At 36.2% G+C, this 12,604-nt stretch overlaps 1 protein-coding gene across 2 annotated transcripts in view; it reads left to right on the forward strand.

Annotated features, from left to right (window-relative positions):
- Positions 1 to 4,887: 4,887 nt before the first annotated feature.
- The window catches only part of LOC136848584 (general transcriptional corepressor trfA), an 81,542-nt gene continuing 73,825 nt past the window's right edge, over positions 4,888 to 12,604 (forward strand). The window contains exon 1 of one of the 2 annotated variants that reach the window (XM_067120890.1): positions 4,888 to 4,981. The gene's annotated coding sequence lies outside the window, so the exon portion shown is untranslated. Of the gene's footprint in view, positions 5,031 to 12,604 lie in introns of both variants that reach the window. The other variant, XM_067120901.1, reaches the window with a different exon arrangement.

Here is a 12,604-nt window from a genome sequence, read left to right on the forward strand (position 1 = left end):
ATATAAAGGTGCATATAAAAAACATTGCAGCATGAATAGTGTACAGGGTACCATAGTACTTCCTGCTGATAATGAAGAACCAATAGAAATTAAGTATATTACTGGAGTCCCTTAAAAAAAGGGGGGGAAGAACAACGTACAAGATTGTGAAATATACAACATAGCCAACAGATGAGTAATGAAAAAAACACTGAGAATAGCAAAAGTAAAATTTGAAAGGCAAGTCTTACCCTTAAAAATTAAAATTATGGGCCAAAACAGAGAACTGAGACCGAATGTTCCAAAACCACAACAGTGCCAAAACTGTAGTAAGTATTGACATACAAGAAAAAAATTGCCGAAATACATCTGTATGTGCGTATTGTGGATCTGACGAACATGCCACACAGTGGAGGTGTGGTGAACCAAATTGCGTGAACCGTGGGCAAAATCACCATGCAAGGTCTGAGGAATGTATGTATTATATATACAGCACAGAATTAAAATTACTGCAGGAGAGAACAGGAATGCCTATAGAAGAGGCCAAATTGGAACTGAAAGTTAGAGGAATGCATGATTCTGCTAGGAAACGTATCCTTTCCACTATAATAAGATCAAACAACGAAACAAAAATGGAAATAGATAAGAGTAACAAAACCCTGATAGCTAAATCTCAAAGAAAAATGACTACTTTGCAAGAAGAAACTAATAGAGCAAAGAACCCCAAGAAACGTATCCAAATATTTATTCAAATTCATTTGAGATAATAAGGCAGATGGAAACAGAAATATCAGAAGGTTGTAATGAACTGAAAGCTAAAGACAAAAAGGGGCCTTTAGAGAGAACTCCACCCAACACCGAAAACCCAACTATTATGATAGAAACAGTTAAACTTAAGACAAAAGACCCGAAGATAGAGCATAAACCCAAAAATTGTAAGAATATACCTTTGTCTCCTAAAATAATAATAAAACCATTGGAAGCAGACACCCAAAACATCGAAGAAATAGTAGAGGAACAAACCACTGACAAGGATGATTATGTGATGGGAGAAGAGATTACTCCATCACCAATAATTGGTGCGGCAAGAGTAAACGAAAAAACGACACATGAAAACACGTGGTTGTAATGAATGTTCCATTGAATTGTGCAACAAAAACAGTAGCATAACAAAGACAGTTTAACAAACACGAAGTTTTATAAAATACAGAAATAAAGAAGCTACTAGTTTTTAGACACTCACGAAAAGGTCTGCATGTGCACTTGGCATCTAGTATGTTATAAAGAAAAACAAATAAATGTCGTAAATAAAATTTTAGAAAAAATGCAGATTGGTAATGCACAAAAAGAAAATAACACTTGAACACACTAACGTAATATTATCAATCATTATATTATACAATGAAACGTAAATGGTTTGCAGACCCGATTACATTTAGGAGAAAATAACGATTACTAAGGGAATACGGACCAGTGATCTTATGTTTACAGCATGTCAACAAAACAATATCAACAATAGGTAAAGATACCTTAGTATTTACATCTAGAGAAGAAGAAGGAAATTTAGGTACCGCTATATAATTATGTATATAACAAAGTATGTTAAGACAAAGTACCTGTAAACATTACTGACTTGCAAATGGCAAGTACTAAAATACGAATAAAAAACGATAATTATGTAATTTAGAATTTATATAATCAACCTAAAAAAATTACGAACATTGATAAATTTAAAGATTTACTTAACAATACCAAGGAACATACATCAATAGCAGGTGATTCTAATGCTCACAACCCAATATGGGACTGTAATTGTACACATTCAAATAGAGCAGGAAGTAAAACAGAAGAATTCATAGATTAAAACATGTGCTGTACAAATGATGTCGAAATCAGCACATATTTTTTCAAAAAGACATGGGACATTTTCCTCAGTACACTTGACTCTACATACAACAAGGCTAGTTGACAGATTAGATTGGAATACAGTTGATGACTTGCACACCAGTGATCATTTCCCAATATTGATTTCATTATTACAAAGTAATCCCACCAAGCATGTCCCTCAACACAACATTTATAAAGCAGATTGGGAGCCATATGAATTACACACTAGGAATATCCCACCACTTGAATATATAAAAGACTATAATGAAACTAATAAATTTCTTATTAATTTCATTAAAAATGGTGCTGATAAAGCAATACCAAACTCAAAATCTCATCCAACAAAACAAAGTTCCATGGTGGTCAGATAAGCTAACAGAATTAATAAAAATAAAGCACTCAACAGGCAGATGATTAGATAATTTGAATAGAAAGTTCAATAAAATAAATAAAACATTACTAGTATTAGAAGGAACTTTACAAAAAACATCTATATTAGTACTAGAAGTTGATACATTAAAACCTCTATACAACAAAATATTTGCAAAATTTAAAAAGGAAGCAATTCAAGGAAAAAACTTTTCATGGAAGAAATGTGTGCCAGATCTCTCTAATAATACTCTCATACAAAAACTATGGGAAAAATTCAGGAAAATAAATGGTACCCATGTTAAACCATCTAGACATTCCACATTAAAAGAAGGGAAAAGTATACTTGATCCGAAATAAATAAGTAATATAATAGGAGAAAACTTAGCCAATATAAGTAGTGATAATAATTTAGATGAACACTTCTGCACAAAAATAATATAGAATTAATAACAATAAATTTTGAAAAAATAGAAGATATATATTATAATAGAAAATTTAATATGGAAGAGTTGGAATATGCTCTCTCGAACAGCATAAATCAGCTCCTGGAGGTGACAATATTTGTTTTGAGATGATCTGCCACTTAGCACCTTTGGCAAAGTCATACTTTTTAGAGGTTTATAATCACTTATGTCTTCGAACCAATTTCTTTAACAAGTTGCTTATGCAAATTACCAGAGAAAATGGTAAATGCTCGACTAGCGTGGAACATTCGAAAAATTAAATTCTGACTCCACTCAGTTCGGATCACAGTGTAACATATCTACATTGGATTCTCTATCCAACTTATAAGACCATATACGCAGGGAATTTGAACGAAAACAAATTACTGTAGCTGTCGTTTTGACACTGGAAAGGAATAAAGTACTACATGGAGGTATGCAATATTAAAAGTTACATAAAAACAGCATCCGTGGACATTTACTTAGGTTTATCCAAAACTTTCTAACAGATCGCACTCTTCAGGTGAGAATTGATGATATATTGTCAAGTACATTTCCACTTGAAATGGTATTCCACAAGGAAGCGTCCTTAGTGGCACACTGTTTACTTGAGCAATGAATCATCACCTATGATCTACCTGTCGGAATTAAAAGTAACCTGCAAATGGATGATTTTACCATATATTATTCAGCATCTCGTATAACACATGCAGAATGAATCATTAATAAAAGCATAATAAAAACAGATGAATGGGCCTCATCTGAAAGTTTTAAATTTTCAATAGATAAAACTCAAGCACTCATGTTTTATAAAAATAGAGCGGAAAAAAGGTGAAGAAATGGATTTAAAAATCAGAAACCATAGTATACCAACTGGCCAAACAGCAAAATTTTTAGGATTAGTATTTGATATACTCACTTGAACTGGAAAGCACACATAGCATACATGAAATAAAAATTAAAAGAGCTTTGAATTTTATGTATATATGGATGCGTGAGTAAATGTATTTATTGTGTGCATGCGTTCCAGTGTGGAAGCGTGTGCCCTTGTGCAGTTTTTTAGTTTAATTTTCACTCATTCATCATCACACTGAATGAACTATTCGGTTCCAGAGCTTGGCCTCAGGCCTAGACCTGGTATTTTATTCTAATCCTTCGGGCCAGCGGTATGAGAGCTGAAAGTCAGCCCAGTGGTCTGCTTTAAACTTCTTTAATAATAACAGTATGAAAGTATTATATTGCTGATGACAGAGTTGAAATAAAGTTAATGCTGTTTAAAAGCCTTTCTAAGAAGGAATATTAGGTTACTAAAATTCATATAAGTGATTGCAAGAGAAATACTTGTCTAAAGATGTTTCTATTATATGTGGATAAAAAAACGCTGTATTGTCATTTGATGTTATTGCATCTGACTTGTCTTAAGGGATTATATATCCTTGGTTATTCACAAATATTTTTGTATCTATTAAATAACAGATTTAAACATCTGTCGGGGATGAAAATGGTATGTGTGTATCATGTTGACAGTGCGTAATTTGTCTTTCATTGATGTCTTTATTATATTGATGTTTATATATATATATATATACAGTATATATATAATGTTTTATATATATATATATATATATATATATATATATATATATATATATATATATATATATATATATATATATATATATATATATATATATATCCCCCTCTAGTGTTGATGACAAATTTTTCAGGTTTTCAGATTATGCAATTCATTGGTTTTCAGAGTAAGTTAAAGTCCATTAACTGCATTATCAGCGTGTCACAACATGGCTTCTGGGAGTTTTTGTAGTAATTGCCAAGGTCAAACCAGATCGAAATGTTATGATAAAGTGAAAGTCGCTGATTTATCTCTCTCTCTCTCTCAATTTTATGTGCAAATAATCTTGTACTGTTATAACCAGGTGGTATAATAAGATGCAACAGTTATGTGTAGAAACTCACGTTCCTTCTTACTGTAGCACTGAATACTTTTCCTGTTGGAATACAGCTCAGTTGTGACAGATAATATCAGTGAGCAATGAAGTTAAACAAAATTATGGCTTTTATAAAAGCAATACTGAATTCAGCCATAGGATCCCAAACAGTGCTTTTCGATGTGTTTTAAAAATTCGGGAATGCAGCCGTCGTCGCTTGGAAATTGGCTGAATGGTTCCCGTGGTACAGTATGAGACTTTGGGTCAAGTTCCTCGGCATCAACAGTCTTGCGATCAGCTGTTACCGACTTACCGTGACACCGTTAGCAGTACGTTTGCTCCTGGCGTTCAGTAAGTGTTCCTATTGTTGGTCAGTCAGTGCTTAATTCCTTTCATTGTTGTAAGTGTTGTGACATTTTTATTGTTTTTATGGTCACTGGACAAGACTGTGCTTCAGTACGTGATTCAGTGTTCAGATATCTCGAGTTATAAGTTGGTGGTGAAACGTACAGAGGATTTATGGGCTCATGTGACAAAATTGCTTGTAGCTATTCATGGAAACTAAATGTTACTCACAGAGGGCTTTTGCAAAATGACTGTGAATATTCTGGTTATATTGGGTCTTGCCCTTTCAAAGTCAAAATACGGATAAGCTCATTTCGTGTACTTTCGTGCAAGAAAATCTTTGTCCTGGCATAAGGAAAAAGAGGGAAATAAGGTATTAAGACTACTGGAAATTGCCGATATTTTTCTTTAGTGAGATCGTGAAAATAACGGTCGACAATAGAGAACCAGTGGCACTCATTATATAAATTTTTATAATGGAGCCCATTGTAGTTACTGTAACGATATACAAAGTAGGCATTACATCTTTAGTTCGGATCACATTTGGAGAAGGCGATCTTGTTATAGAATTCCCTCAAATAAAAACTTCGGTGAGGTGTAATTCATGATGGGAAACGCATGCAGTGTATTTTCATATTGTTTAGTCACCACTATTTGGCTACACACTCGTATGCATGAGTAAACACTCGCATTATATACATATATAATTATGTATATATAAATTATATATATATATATAAATTATATATATATATATATATATATATATATATATATATATATATATATATATATATATATATATATATATATAACAATTAAGCAGAGGAAAAGTGTAAATCCAGTATGAAAACGTAGTGGCACAGGAATCCTAAGAAAATTTCACGAACGTCCCTGGCATTTTCGTTACATGAACCAATTGCAAGTGTTTGTTCAAGGCGCGCTCGTGAATTATAATTATATTTATATATATATATATATATATATATATATATATACAGTATATACTGTGCGTATATATATATGTATATATACAGTATATATATATATATATATTATATATATATTATATATATATATATATATATATATATATATATATATATATATATATATATATATATATATATATATATATATATAGTGTGTGTGTGTGTGTGTGTGTACACAAACACAAACATACTTGCAGTTGGTTCATGTAACAACACCATGGACATTTAGGGAAACCGATGGGGTTCCTGTGCCACTGTTTTCCTACTGGATTTGATGTGAGAGGGTTGAACAAAAGGCTGGGATAACAAATATCCAGTTTTCTAATCTTGTTCATTATGAAGATGCAGAAGAGGAAGAGGAGAGGTATCATATCCGTAGGAAAGCGATAGACCTGCCTCTTGAAAGTAAGGTTACAAACATGGCTCAGAGAGAGAGAAAGTAGAGGAAAAGGAGAGAGATACTGCATATAAGCTCTGCAGTGACAAAGACCGCGCTGAAGTGAGCAATGAAGGGAGGATTGCTGTACTCCACACCAGGAGACAAGTGGGAGAAGGGGAGGGAAGTCGTCTGGCGAGTGCTACGTGGCCACCTGAACAGAAAAAGAAGAAAGGGCTTACCGTTACTTCAACAGAACGGTGACCAAAAACTGTAGAGGAGGTGAGGTCAGGGCCGTTTACAAAGAATTGTGTTAATTCACTCCTGTCGAAAACTAATGCGCCGAAGTTTCTTCGCAATAGTTTTCTGTACAGCGTTTAATGCTGTATGAGCCGCTGCCCATGAAACTTTCAGCGACGGGCCGGTGGTGGCCCCTCCTATAGCGCTGCCAAATGCACGATCATGGCTAACTCTAACCTTAAATAAAATAAAAACTGCTGAGGCTAGAGGGCTGCAATTTGGTATGTTTGATGATTGGAGGGTGGATAATCAACATATAAATTTGTAGCCCTCGAGCCACAGTAGATTTTAAGATTTGAGGGCGGACAGGAAAAGTGCAGCCATCTCAATAGTTTTCTCTTATAAGTTAGTTAAGTATACCTTAGTTTAACCAGACCACTGAGCTGATTAACAACTCTCCTAGGGCTGGCCCGAAGGAGTAGACTTATTTTACGTGGCTAAGAACCAACTGGTTACCTAGCAACGGAACCTACAGCTTATTGTGGAATCCGAACCACATTATACCAAGAAATTAATTTCTATCACCAGAATTAAATTCTTCATTGGCCGGCAGAAAACTGAAAATGAAGACATAAGTATGTCAAATGCGAAGTCAATTTATTACATCAAAATAAACGTTTATTTGGCTTGCTCAAGACAGGTTCAAAACAGTGTGAAAACCCAGTTCATAGAGAAGAGAGGTTGTATTATCCATATCAAAATAGAAGCCAAAATTTAAATGATGACTGAAGCTTCGTGTGTGTGTCAAATTTATGATGTCCAAAGTTAAATTTTCTTTCAAGATCGCAGTTAAGAAAAGAGAAAACGTGAATTCGAGTCTGAGTGTGCCCAGCGAAAGCAATATGAGGCGAATGTAAGATGGGTTTGGAGTACTGGAGCATAAGCCAAAGCATGTTTCAAAATAAGGTTAGAAGAGGATCATTCATAAACGCGGGAGCCAATACAGAAAATGCTTAAATATAATCGTGAAAGTGAGTCTGTGGAGAGGAGGATTAAAGCCCAGTCAGGAAGTTTATCGAAAACTTTTTTTTTTTTTTAATGTTAGGTGGAATAATTTTAGATTTCGAAAGCAATGTCCAAAGGCAGCAGTAACAGACAAAGGAAGGTCCTCAGAAACTCTTGCCTTGCTGACTCCCAACTGATGATCGGAAAGACTTGCAAGACTCTCAAGAAAGGGGAAACTCAGCACTGATGATTTAGGACAAAATATTTAGGGTGTTGAGGGAGCTTGGTGTTGTAGAGGTTCGTTTGTTGAGAAGAGAGAGGTCTCATAATAAAATCAAAACTTGTCAGATTATGTCAGCGCGAGTGAAGGGTTTGGCATAAAAGTAGGTTAGAGACAAGGTAGTGTTCAGCCTCCAAGGATCTTTATGTAATGATGGAGTCAAGTGAGGGAGAGGACAGATGTCAGTACAGAACTGTGAGACGAGAAGGGTCAGTGAGTGGAACGCGGTGGGGCAGATGTTTGTAAATAATACCATGTTTACTGGTGATAGTGAGGACAAGGTGCAGTCTGGTAAGAGTTTGGAAGTTTTTCTAAGATAAGCAAGTCGGAAAGCGAGAGTTAATAATGAGGGTAAACGTAAGTCAGTAAGATGATGAACATCAGCGTCGATGGTGGAAGACTGAAAGTGGTTGATTAATGTGGCAGGCGATGGTACGATGAGAGACAAGTATTATAAAGCGAGGAAGGGAGAAAAATCTCTAAAAAAAAGTTTGCAGTAGGAGCGGAGAGTCTATGGACAGCAGTAGGAGCGGTGAGTCTATGGACAGCAATAGTTTCACATAGAAAGGGGCTGATGCATACTAATAAGGGAAAGGAAGGAAAAACCGTTGCAAAGGTTTTTTCTAGTATAGGTTGTAAGAGAGAAATCTTGGCATAAGTAATTATCACTATCTTTTGAGTTTTTTGGTCATGTAATGTGGAAAGGACGGAGGATGAAAGCTCAGTGAAGAATGTGTAATTCGGCAGCCATACGAGGAGCGAGGAAAGGAAGATCGAACCGAGGAAGTGCTACTGGGGAGGGTAGAACGGGTGCTGGAATGTATGTGCTTTAATATTCAGAAAGAGGAAGAGTGCATACATAACGCAGGTGAGGGGTTCAGTGTGTTTAGGGCAGAAGTGCAGCTGATGAGGTTTCTGTACAAGTATATGAAACAGCGGAGAATGTAATAATTTTCTGTAGCCTCTTTTTCAATTATCCAAGTGGCAGAGAGGACAAAACCAAATTCCTTTGGTCTGTCCAAATAGTTGGTAGCTAGCCGTCAGCTGTTTTCGGGAACACATCGGTAACAGTAATTTTCTTTGCCTTTAATTTGTGCTACATTGCCTGGAATAACAAAAGAACAATTAAGGTAATGTTGTGCACACACACACACACACACACACTATATATATACACACAGTATATACATACAGATAGATATAAACAGATAGAGAGAGACTGAACGTTCTTTCTCCAGCCTTGAATGGGTCATTGTTCTGCATATGTAATGTACAGCCGAGTTGGTTTATGACGAGTATTGCGTCACCGTTTCCGAAATTCCTGTCATCGCTACTCATATGTGCGTAGAAACGTTTTTAAGGCTAATTCAAGCTGCTTTTGTCAATAGAGAACTGCTGTTACACTTGGGAGAGAAGTTTACATTTTGTTCTCGACACAGTCATTTCGTTAAAAAGAATTTCGATACTGTTTGCCTGATGAGGTGTGGTGCGTTCAGTGGTAAAAGAACCAACAAGCAACGGCCAGTTCAGCTCTTCTCGCTCCAAGGGTCGTTTGGGCCTTCAGGGTGTAACAACAGAAATTCTCTTGCTCGAGCCAATCATTTTATGAATTTTTAAAAATTTTGGTTTGCTTTCATTTTGTGCTGTGGACTTTTAGTGCTTGATTTTCATAACAGTGTTTCTGTAGCTACCAAGATAAATAACCGTGAGAGATTTTCTGAAATGTTTGGTGATATTTGATAAAAATTCAAATTACGATCTGTACTGATTGAAAATCATTCTTTTCACGCAGTTCTTATAATGGTAATATTGATTTTGGATCTCTTGGCTTGAAACTCATTCGAAGGCGACGGGATTGGCTTATAGTGACATCTCGTGCTGATGTGAATCTGGTCGAACCTTGAGGTGGGGGCGAATTTTCATTAGAATACGTATACGATTTCTGAACTGCAATAAATAGCATTTCCAGGTATCTGGTCTTGGAAGGATCGCATTGTGAACAGGGATGAATCTGTGTCTCAGAGTCCACATTAAGCAGTGCGTAGCCATCCTCGTATATACGAGTACTGTTCTCGTGTCTGTTGAGGAGGCTCTTTGTACACTCATCTTCCTGATAGAAGAGAATCAAAAGCCTGTCATCTCCCAAAGAAGAATTCCGTCTTGTGGAACGGTCTTATTCGGGCCAACCTTGGCTATTAATGTTCCCACACCATAAAAGATATATTTTGTTCATTGTCTGCATTTCCGTCTTATTTTTGGCTTTGGTATGGAGGAAACTAAAGGATATACCCAGAAAAAACGTGCTTTTAAAAAGTTACATAATTATGTAAATGTAATTAATCATACAGAATGTGTATTTATTATGCTAACCAGATTTGTAACATGAAACATGGTATTATGAGACGGCATGAACAGTAATGGTTGAGTGTGGAATGGTGTACATTGGCATATTTTACCACGAAAATTTAGGGTAAATGATCGGGAGAGAAAGGACATAGAAACACGGAAGACAGAGCACAAAATGTTAACATTGATTTTGGAGAAGTAGAAGCAGTTGATTTTTATTAAAGTACGGGAATAACCTGTAAAAGATAATGGCAGGAGGAGAGGCGGTGAATCACAGAATCAGGTAAAAGACTGGCAAGAGACAAGGAGTGACAATGCAAGCCAAGGTAGAAACGTACTTAGGTACTATTGAGCCAATTCTCCTCTCAGGTAGTGTGGTTGTTGCATGCAAATAAAAGAAAAATGGTTGAGGCAATTTAGATAAAGTGTTTCTGTATGATATACAATGATATGCAATAAAAGAAAATTGAAAGATATTGCAATGTGTAAAAGTAATCAACAAGTTAACTTAGTTAATGGATGGATATGAGTGCTTTGAGATGATTTGGTCAGGCGGAATAAATGGAGGACTATAGGATAATGACAAGAATACAATCCAGAATGTTAGTGGGGAGGAGCAGAGGAAAACCTAAAATAGGTTGGATAGATGATGTGAAGGATGTATTTGACCACAGGGTCCTTAATATCCTTGAAATGCGGGTGTGTGCAAGACAGGTGAGTGGTAGAGCGCAAAAGGTCTGTTGCGTTGTTGAGGAGCATATACTATGGGTACATGAAGCTTTTGCTCTGGAGCCAACCCGTTATAAATATGGCTTGATGTTGAAAAAATATAGGCTAGCACACGCGCATACACATAAACACATACATACATACACACATATATATATATATATATATATATATATATATATATATATATATATATATATATATATATATATATATATATATATATTATATGGCTCAGTTTACATTGAGAATAGTCACATTGACCTCTTATCCTCTCGAATTACTGGCGCTTTTGTGATACTCCTACCACTGCCAGCCTAAACCTAAGCTTGTAGTGACTGTCGTATTCAAAAAGTGTGAGGAGGTCGAGGAGTTAAGACGCTTTGTTACAGGCTTGTAGGGGAAAGAGTATGCAAAAGCGTACGATGAATGTGTGAAGTTAGAGGTCACTGTGGATATTAAAAATAATAGACGCATAGTGTGTGCGTCCCCTGTGTCCCTGTTTTTAGTAGGCCTACTTTTTGTGGATGTGAAGTATTCGCAAAACGCAGACTATCAAGCTCTCTTCATTATCAAACATACTGTTGTATTCAAATTGGCATTTGGTGAATATGGAGACCTATAATTAGTTAATCTTGACCAATGATTGCATGGGTCCCATAGGTACGAAAAGTAAGTGTGTCCTAAACTAAAAATGGCGTTATCCAGTGACTAGCCTTGTGATGTTTCTTGATGCTAGACTTGCATGAAGTCTGGCCATTGGTCATGCACATTAAAAGAAAGTGTAATTCTGTTTCCTGAACTGAGCGTTATTGCACAAGGAAGAGCGTCATTTATGGATACAGCTACTGTCACTTTTAGTATTAACACTTTCACCGCATGCGCAGTTGTTGAAGTTCCGCGCAGACGCCTCAGTCAGGGTTAAAAAGGCATTTTTTAGTAGGAACATAATTACCGGCGTAGGTACGAAAACTCGGTACTAATCATAGTCATTTGCATTTGTCAAAGACTGTCAAGTTTCCTTTATGTTTCAAACCAAAGATATCTGATTTCACGCTTTACCTTCACGTTTGCCCTGTTAACATATTGTGTGGAAATTTTCTGTACGGAAGATGGAAATAATGCTCAAACCCAGTGTAGGGAAGTTAAAAGAAATGCTTCGAGCACACTTCGTATGAGTTCGCTTTTTATTCAGTACCTCAAAGAGTGTTTAAGACATCCGGTTTGTCTCTCCATAACTTTCACTCTCCCCGTCAGTACACGAGACGCTCTTGGAGCGTTCATCGTCAGTACATGAGACGCTCTTCGATTGTTTATCGTCAGCACATGAGACGCTTTTCATTTTCGTCTGTTCATCGTCAGTACACGAGACGCTCTTCGATTGTTCATTGTCAGTACACGAGACGCTTTTCTATTGTTCGTCGTCAGTACATGAGACGGTCTTCGATTGTACATCGTCAGTACTTGAGACGCTCTTCGATTGTTCATTGTCGGCACATGAAACGCTCTTCGATTGTTCGCCTTCAGTGCATCAGACGATCTTCGATTGTTCGCCTTCAGTACATCAGACGCTCTTCGACTGTTCATCGTCAGTACATGAGACGCTTTTCGATTCCGTCTGTTCATCGTCAATACACGAGACGCTCTTCGATTGTTCAGCG

This window comes from Macrobrachium rosenbergii, chromosome 2 (genome assembly GCF_040412425.1).
Source record: "Macrobrachium rosenbergii isolate ZJJX-2024 chromosome 2, ASM4041242v1, whole genome shotgun sequence".
NCBI classification, from domain to species: domain Eukaryota; kingdom Metazoa; phylum Arthropoda; class Malacostraca; order Decapoda; family Palaemonidae; genus Macrobrachium; species Macrobrachium rosenbergii.